A 9,708-nucleotide genomic window follows, 5' to 3' on the forward strand; every position below is an offset into this window, starting at 1 on the left:
GATATAACCTCCAAAATATGCATGCATTTTTTTCAAACCTTGGAAATTTTCAATCAATGTATTCACAACCCAAGAAAGGTCAAATTCAACTTTTCAAGTTTTCTACAAATGATAATTATTGGAATTTAGCTTGAAATTAAATCAATAGAATACCTTTCTTCAAAATCAAGATAGGAAATAAGTCATATGATGAAAACTCAAATATTATGAGTTCTTAGTTCAAGCTGCTTTGACAGAATATCACAGACTGGGTGGCTTAAACTGCTGTAATTTATTTCTGAAGGCTAGTAGGTCTAAGTCCAAGGCACCAGGACATCTGGTATCTGATAGGGGCATTTTTATTTCGCAGATGATAAATTTTGTGTCCACACTAATCCCATGATGAGTGTTACACTCTCATGAGCTAATTATCTCCCAAAGAACATATATCCTAATATTATCTCACTGAGGATTATGGCATCAACATTGGTATTTTGAGGTACACAAACATGCGGTCCATAATGGTAATTAAGATTGAATTTTGAAATTTCATTCTTGTTCCTTAGAAAACATCAATTTATGGGATGAACTTTTTAAAATGTCATTTATTTCCTTAAAATAGATTCTTTAATGCTGGAGTATATGATGCAATATCTAAATGTGTAAAGCACCTAAAATGATCAAAATGCTAGTAAATTATTTGGCTAAAGTTGTTTTGTCAAAATACTCTGAAGAAAAAACATCCTGAATGAATGGAAAATATGTTTTTTTCCACAATTATTTCTGCTGAAATGTTTACACATTTCAATACAAAAATAAAATAAACAATAGGCAACAATTATCATATTTTTTCATGGTTTTTCGGAGGCATCTTTCCTTCTGACTGAGGTCCTAGTTCCTTCTAGTAGCTCTTTGCTCTGCTTCACTCTGGGTGATCTGTCAGCTTTTGGTATCATGATGTTCCATTTTTAATTTCCTTTTTTAGTATTTACAGCCAGAATCTAGGATGAATTTATGTCTACCTGACATAAGTTTGACATAATTCAAATAAGGAATGAGTTATCTAATTATTTTCTTGGGTTTTTCTGGTATACAGTGATCTCTGACTACTGAAATCAATTCTAATATGAATTCTAGTATTCCTTCTCAGATGAGTCGTAAATTTTAAACTTGTTTCTGATAGTTTTTGGTAATCATACTTTACTCATTTGAGTTCTCCATATTAGATTACACTGATTTAGCTCTTCCACGTGTTTAGGAGACCAAGGAAACTAACAAGCTTCAATTTCTTTCGTAGTACATGTTGGCATTGTGATGTTCTAATAAAGTTGAAGTTTTTAAAATAATGACAAGGGAGTGAAATAGCTAAATTATGAATGTATAAGTGAATCCTCTAGGGGAACAGCAAATATAAATAAAAAAGTAAAGGCAGAGGAAAGAAAAACAATCTAGTCCCGAAAGATAGATCAGTGAACTCCATATGTTAAGAAAATTACCCTATTTGAATGACAGAGATATTCTTTAAAAGATTAATATTAAATAGAAGCTCAGAGATTCCCTAGGACAATATAAACCAGATTATAATATATATTTTCAAATATATTCCTAGCAGATCAGAAGAGAAAGAAAAAGGCAGTAACAATCCTTGATGAAATATTTGCTGAAAATTTCTCAAATTTGTGAAAACATTAATATCTAGACCCAAGAAGCACAGTGAATCCCACTATGGTCAACACAAAGAATCCACTTACAATCATAAAATAATCAAATTGTTAAAAGAAAAAGAGAAAGAGAAAAGTTTGAATGCAAGCAAAGAGAACAGAATTAGTCAAACAGGAGTAACAATAAAATTAATGGATGACTTCTCATCAAGAATCATAAAAGTTAGAAGACAATGGGATGACTTATACAAAAGAAAAAAGAATAAAAATTGGTAACTAAGAAATCTACATTCTGCCATACTATCCTTCAAAATTAAGTCCGATTAAGTCAATTTTAGATGAAGAAATGGTAAGAGAATTATATTCCCCAAGCAATTAACTCTATAAGAAGTGTTAAAGGAAGTCTTTCAGTCTGAAAGGACATAGCACCTTAGCCACTCAGGTCTGCAAGTTGATGGAAGAGAGTTTTGGGAAAGTATTTTTGAGATTATAGGCAGATTCTACATTGTGATTGTTGTATTTAAGAAAATGCACACATTTTCAAAACATATTCAAAAAATTCCTTACTTAATATTTCATACTGTATAACTCGTTCTTTGATAAATGCTACAATAAGAAAGGTCTTCAGTTGGGTGCAACAGGGCAGAATTCATGACTTGGTCTTACTGTGTGGTAAGAAATTAAGTTTTTTAAATCATTGTCTACTCCATTATATTTCCTATACCTCCTGACAGAATTTATATTGGAGCAAGGAATATATTTAATAATGTCAATAAAAAAGTCTAGTATAATTATAAATGATATACTAAAAAGTACTTGAATAAGTGACACTTCTTCTGGGTATGATAATTCCAATTTAAAATCATTTTGACTAGGGGGTTTGACAATGATAATTTTGCAATCATCTTCTAGAGACATTGAAAGCATAGTTTTTCAGTTTGCTCCACTACTGGATTTAAAAAAAAAAAAAAAGTTTAGTGGATAGAATTCTCATTTTTGTTTTAAAACAGAAAGCTAAAATATTTAGCTTTAAAACTTATTTTAAATTTGTAACAATCCTAGTAAAGCAAGAAGAATTAAAAAAGTTAAATCCTAAGATTTACATGTGGGATGGAGTAAGAAAAAGTAAAAATTGTTCTAGGCTTTAATGAATCCAAATTTGTATTGAGGTAAAAAATTAATATAAAGAAAAAATAGAGGGACAGTAAAGAAGAAATTTAAAAGTTGATATTAACAATTTTTAATCTGTTATAATTCAATGTTTGTATATCACCTGTGTTTAAAACAAGGTTGAAGCATTTGAAGTGATATTAAACAGTAAAAGTTTTAAATGTTAATGGCATAATCAATATATATTTTAAAAATCCAATTTCTTTAAAACTCTAATTTTTATTCATTAGTTCTATTTAGAAAAACAATTTTGGGGATTGTTATTAGATTAGGCACTGAGTAAAAACAAATGATATTGACAGAATAGTGATAGTGAAAGAACTAATAATAATTGTTCTTCATGCACCAAAGTATTTTGGGGAAAACATAACATCTAAAACAAAGAGACTTTTTCTCTTTAACAAATAGTAACTAGTACAAATAAAACTTGGAAGCTGCCCTGCTTTTGTTCTCCTGTATTATACTAACCATTTTGGTTATACTGTGTTTCAGGATATAAAAGGGATCCACAAAGATAAATATAAAGGTGCTAATGTTAGCACAGCTCACTCAATTCCAGGACTCTTTGCAAATTTCCCATGATAAGTTCTTTAAGTTTGAGATCCTTTTCTGGAGAATTCGAAGGGGCAATGTCTGATAAAACTTTTAAAATTCATTCCTGCTTTTCACTAAATGACAAAGGCAACAGTTATATACTTACTATTTTCACACATAGCAAACCAGTGAATGGCAGCAAATAGACCAAACACACAAAATGCAAACAATGTGCAGGGGTAAAACACCTAACCTAGAATTACAATTGTGTTCGGACACAGAAACTTTAAAAACCTTTTAGATGCTTGGACTGGGAGTGTCGCTCAGTAGTAGAGCCCTTGCATAGGATGCATGAGAACCCGGATTCATTCCCAGTATGACAAAACCAAAAAACAAACAAACAAAAAACTTTTATACATCAAAGTCCAAACAATTTCGTATAATGATAACAATAATATTTTACTTTGTTTTGTTTTAGTACTAAACACTGTGAAAGGTCATATGTATAATTAACTTCTTCAGTCTTTGGGTCTGGCCTGTGACTGACCATTTTCATAAATGCAGAACTGGGACACTGAGAGGTTAGATGGCATGCTCAAGTGACATAGACATTTCATTAGGCCAAAGTATATCAGAATTAAGATTGAAATAAATTGCCAAAGGATCATAGCTTATTCATTTTTAAAAAAGCATTTAAATACTACTACTACTACTAATAGATTAGTCTTATGTAGCAGCAATGATAATAAGAAATATTAATAAAATTATTGAGTGTTTGCACACTGAAACATTAAAGAAGTAATGAAAATTTTAATACAGAAATGCTAAAAGAAAGCTAATTATGAGAAAAATTAAAGTTCAATGCCCACATTAGTTCTTGTACACACATTTACTGTGGAACTGTTTAAAGTAAGTTCTAATTCTTTCTCGTTATTGAGCTCTGGCCGTGAGAATTTGTGTTCAAAGAAAAAAATAATTTGGGTTAAAAAATGTTTACAGACAGAAACTAAGAATGATTATTTACTTGGACTGGATTCCCTCCAAATTGAAAATCAAAAGTATTTAATTAAGACTTGAAACTGCTTTGGATATTATATACAAAAAGCATTTTTTCTTGTTTTTTAAGATAAGCACATATTGTTTCCTGTCCTGACAACAAAATAAGCAAAGGTAAATATTTTAACTGAGTATATATGAAAATATATTGACTTTAGATTAAGTTACAGATCAGTCAAAATATATAAAAGCAGTTAAAATATTCCCAAGGTAATTTTTTCTTTGAGTTGTTATTGTGTTTAGTCATGGCTCTTCCTAGACTGAGTTATGAGCAAAGTCGGAGAAAAAAGGGAGCAAGACACAGAAAAGAAAAACAAAGAACTGGGGAGGGATTGGTTTTAAGTTGGAGAAAGAGGTGGGGATAGTCAAATGCTTTTAGGTTCCATTTCTTTAGTGAAAGGTATATTTGTTCAGGTATGGAGATGGGGAGCAGAGACACCGAGGGACTATTGAGGAACTATTTTGAAAGTGTAGAGAGTCTATTAACAAAGCCAGTTAAAACCAGGTAGGAAATCTTCTGAATTAGGAGTTTGGAAAAGAAATAGGGGTCTGGTGCATGCACAGGTTATTGTCAGATGGGGAGAACCAGCAATAATGTGCTCCAAACTTCACCAAGCTATGAAGATTCCATAGCATTTTTGTGTACAGCCTGGACTTAGCCAAGTTAAATAGTACTTTAGTGATTTGCTTAAATCCCACTGGTTCTAGTGAAATAGAAATTCAGCTTCCCTGCTTTTTGTTGAAAAAGGAAAAATATGAGGTGAAGGTGGCTCAGGTGGAAGAGTGCTCAAGATGAAGGACTTAAGAGGAAAAGAAGCCAGCTCTTCCAAGAGGCACCATGAAGGTGGAGGAGAAGTCTTTAGGCCTCTTTCTCTTGAGGAAACAAACCAGTGCACTTTCTGGAACATGGAATAGACCTGAGGGGAGACTGGAAGGTAGACTCCAATGCAGGTGGCACTTTCTCTGAGTAAATTACAGGTACCAACTAACAGGACATAAACAATTAAATCATTTTTATTTTTATTATTATTATTATAGCTAGTGAAAGTGTCTTATGCAAGGGCCACTCCTACAAATTCCAATCTGTTAAAACAAGTTACTGAATCCTATGTGCCCAAAGCCTTGCCACCTATTTAGATAACCAATAAATATACAATAACTGCATTACTTAAATACCTTTTGAATTTTGGGCATTCAACACTTGCCACATAAAAATGAAGTTCTAAGCAAAATCTCACACTTGATATTCCATTTCATTGAATTTTTTATTAACAGTGTAAGGTTCTACTTATGTTAGGTGTTTTATATTTCTGTTTTCTCATACATATTTGGAGATATTAAAATTTCTTTTTTAAGATATTATACTATGTGATATACTGTCAGGAGACCACATCTAGTTGTAAATTATAAACCTAATTTGAAATAATTGGTCAATTTTTTTCAAAGGAAATTACTAAAGAAGTCTTCTAAAAAGTGCCTGGGAAGGGGTACTGATCTTCACTTCCATTATTCTGCTTAGTGGCTGATTCTACATTTTTATTTGAACTAAATGTACTCATTCCTACACCCTGCCTACAATACATGAGTCATTTTAAAGATCAGATTCTAAGATTCAAGCAAAAAATGATAATAAGACAAAATTTAATTTCACATGCACAGCATTTATGACAAGCTTGGATGGTTGCTTGACTGTTCCTTAGATTATATATTTTTTTCTCTCAGGCTCTCATGACCTATTCTATGTCTCATAGGAAAAGAGAATGTGTCTCATGGCAAATTTGGTTTTTGGTATTGAATTAAGGGAACCTTGATGTGAATGCTATCTATTGATGTGCTTATTTTCACATCAATCAAGTGTATCAGAAAAGTGGATTCAATTACATTATAATGAAAAATTTAAATTATTTCATTCCTCACTGTGGGTTGCCTGTTTCAACTGCCAATAACTAATAGTTCTACCTCATAGGACTTGTATTATACAGTAGAATTCAATAGACCGCAAGTTCTGCACTCTAAATCTACCTCTAAACAGGATTTTAAGAAGAAAAATTGGTTAAAACCCATCATGCATATTCTTAAAAATGGTCTAGTTTACCATAATCTATTATGGCCATGAAGTCTATGACAGAGAGCTAGAAGTCACCCTTATACACCTTTTACAGGGAAGGTTATCTGATGTTTACATGGCATTATCCAACTTGATAGCCAACAACAAAATAAAATCTTCAGGCTATTCATAGTAATCTTATTAGTTGTTTGAAAGGTCAAGTCCAAGTTCTTAGATCTTCTTTTTGGTCTGTCTCCTGACCCAGTTTTGGCCATGACAAATGGTATTGAAACCATGTGGGATTAAGCAGTGGCAGATGTTCTCAGCTGTACACAGTGGCATATAGTGCCAGTAATGAGGAAATTAGATAGCTGCTTTCCCCTGTAAGGAAGTTCTTATTTGATTGGATAGACATCTTTTATTATCAAATAAATATAATAATATAATCAATGCACAAAGAGCACCTGCGTTTCACTTTCAACACTTAAGACTGTGAGATGAAAGTCAGTTTGTACAGACATGGATTCCATCTTTTTGGGAGAAGTATTGAAAATTATACTCCAAAACTTGTGTTCCTGATATCCAGTAATATGGTATCCAGTATCCATATTTTGATACTGAAGGAACTGTTGGCATCCATGCTTCCAATTGAGTAAAAAAATAATAATGATTAAGCTGTGAAAAAGTGCAACATGAAACAGTCCAAATATATACCATGTGGGATAGCAGGAGGGAGAGAGTTGAAGCAATTTTATTTTTGGCACTTTAATTACCTTCATTATCTGTGTTCTCTGCTGGGTTACATAGTCTTTGTTTCAATGACTGATTGATTTCATCTGCCCTAGTAACTCTCTGAGATCTCAGATAAGGATCTGAGGCTGTGGTCCTGATTGAAGGAAGCCTTAATTTCTAGATACCGTTCATCTAGGTGTCTCTAGTCTAGAATAAGTCTTGTTATATTCATCATGTGTACAGAACTGATTACTGTCTAGAGCATTTTCTTACTCACTGGTTATTAGAAACTTTATTATACTTTATGATATCCTACTTAGGAGAATTATTCAAAACTGACAAGACAAATTTTTAATAAAGCAAACAACTGTAAAACTACTTACTCTCTTTCTGGGAAAAGACTTGTCATTCTGAAATGTTGAATTAATCCCACAGCGATCAATAGAGGAGAAAAAGAAACAAGTTTAAAAAAGGAATTCAAAGTAAATCAGAGCGTCTCTAGGAGTTTACATGTTTTCCTTTATCCTGCTGAAAATTTTTATTGATTCATATTAATTATGTAGAATGATAGATTTCATTGTGGCATATTTATACATACATAAAAAAAATAATTTGAGCTGGATTCGACATTCGGCCCACAATAATGTGGTGTGTTCAGGGGTGTCTGGAGGGAGCTCTATGCCCTAGCCTCCAGAGTTGCTTTTCCGAGAATACATCACCCAGTTTTTTTTTTTTTTTTCAGCAGGGTGGATGGGGAGCATCATTGGCTGACAAACTGGTAAGAAAATGTGATGTTCTGAATCGTGGGTTTTCAGGTTACAATACCAGATGGGCCAAAATTATTATTCCAAGACTAATCAGGAAAGGGAACAAATTGGACAACCCAGTAGCAGTTACAATTTTCTTTGGCACCAATGACAGTGCAGTAAAAGATAAGAATCCCAAGGAGCACATTGCCCTGGAAGAGTATTTCCTCTGGAAGAGTATTTTCCCTGGAAGAGTATGTTTCAAACTTAAAAAGCATGGTTCAGTACCTGAAGTCTGTGGATGTCCCTGAGCATCGAGTCATACTCATCACGCCACCTCTACTTTGTGAAACAGCCTGGGAAAAGGAGTGCATCATGCAAGGTTGCAAATTAAATTGCTTGAACTCCATTGTTGGTGAATATGCCAGTGTGTTTACAAGTGGCCCAAGACTGTGGGACTGATGTCTGTGACCTATGAACCATGATGCAGAAAGACAGTAAGGACTTCTCATCCTACTTATCCTCTGATAGACTACATCTATCACCAAAGGAAAATGAATTTTTGTTTTTACACCTCTGGCCTCTGATAGAGAAGAAGGTCTCTTCTCTGCCTTTGCTGCTTCCTTACTGGAAGGATGTAGCAGAAACCCAACCTGAACTAAGGCTATTGGGAGATGGAGACCATTAGTCAATTCTAGGAAATTCAAGTCTGGTTTGCCGCAGTCTGGCTGGGCACAAAATCACGAGCCACCACACACCTTGTAGATTCAAACAGCAACTCTTTATTCCCGAACTGTCACTGGCACTTTACACACACCTCCTGGGGGAATTCACGTTCTGGGCCCCAATCACGTTCTGGGCAAAATCCCAAATACTCTCTGAATCCCATGAGAACTCAAGGAGTGGGCGAGCCTGAGGCAGCAGGATACACCCTATTCCCAGCAGGGTACACCTTAAACCTGGAACCGCCCTAAACCCGGATTGTCCTAAACCAGGAACGCCCTAAACCCCTGATCCGCCCTAAACCCGGATCCGCCCTGGTCCTTGAGCAAGGTCACCTTACATGCAATGACACTGCAAATGACCTGGGTCATGCCATGCTCATTCTTACTTAGCAATGGCCCTCAGCACTGGTTGTTAATTTATAGATTGAAGTTGGTGATAACACATAGATTCCAAGACAACTGAGTGCAGAATATTTTTTTCTCAATCTTAAAATTCTTCCTCACTATGCTGGATCAAAACACCAATTTTTGCCACTAATGTTTATAATAAAAGTTTTGAGATTCTTCCAGGAAAAAAATAATTTGATTAATTATATTCCACCAAATCTCTTCCTCTCTCCTCTCTTCCCTCCTCTTGATCCCCTTCCTTTATTCCACTGGTCTGTCATCTAATTCTATAAAGTCTCTCTACCATTTTATTCCTTTTAGCTTCCAACATATGAGAGAAAGCATTCAATACTCTTTTAAGTCTGATTTATTTTGCTCAAAATTATGGTTTCCAATTCCATTAATTTTCTGAAAATGACATAAATGTATCCTTTATGGTTAAATAATACTTCATTGTGTAGATATACATACAGGTATATGTATATATATATATATATATGATATAATATACCATGTACATATATTATATGTATATAATGGTTTTCTGTTGACACACATGTAGGCTGATTCATAACTTGGCTATTGTGAATTCTGATGTGACAATGTACTCATGGGTCTTTCAAATATCTTAACTTTAATTCTATTTGATAAACACCAAGGAGTGGCACAGT

At 33.7% G+C, this 9,708-nt stretch overlaps 1 pseudogene; it reads left to right on the top strand.

The window, feature by feature from the left end:
- Window positions 1-8,201: 8,201 nt before the first annotated feature.
- LOC114102674 (isoamyl acetate-hydrolyzing esterase 1 homolog pseudogene) lies at window positions 8,202-8,613 on the top strand (annotated as a pseudogene).
- The last annotated feature ends 1,095 nt before the right edge of the window (window positions 8,614-9,708 follow it).

Source organism: Marmota flaviventris, chromosome 15 (assembly GCF_047511675.1).
Source record: "Marmota flaviventris isolate mMarFla1 chromosome 15, mMarFla1.hap1, whole genome shotgun sequence".
In the NCBI taxonomy this organism is placed as follows: Eukaryota; Metazoa; Chordata; class Mammalia; order Rodentia; family Sciuridae; genus Marmota; species Marmota flaviventris.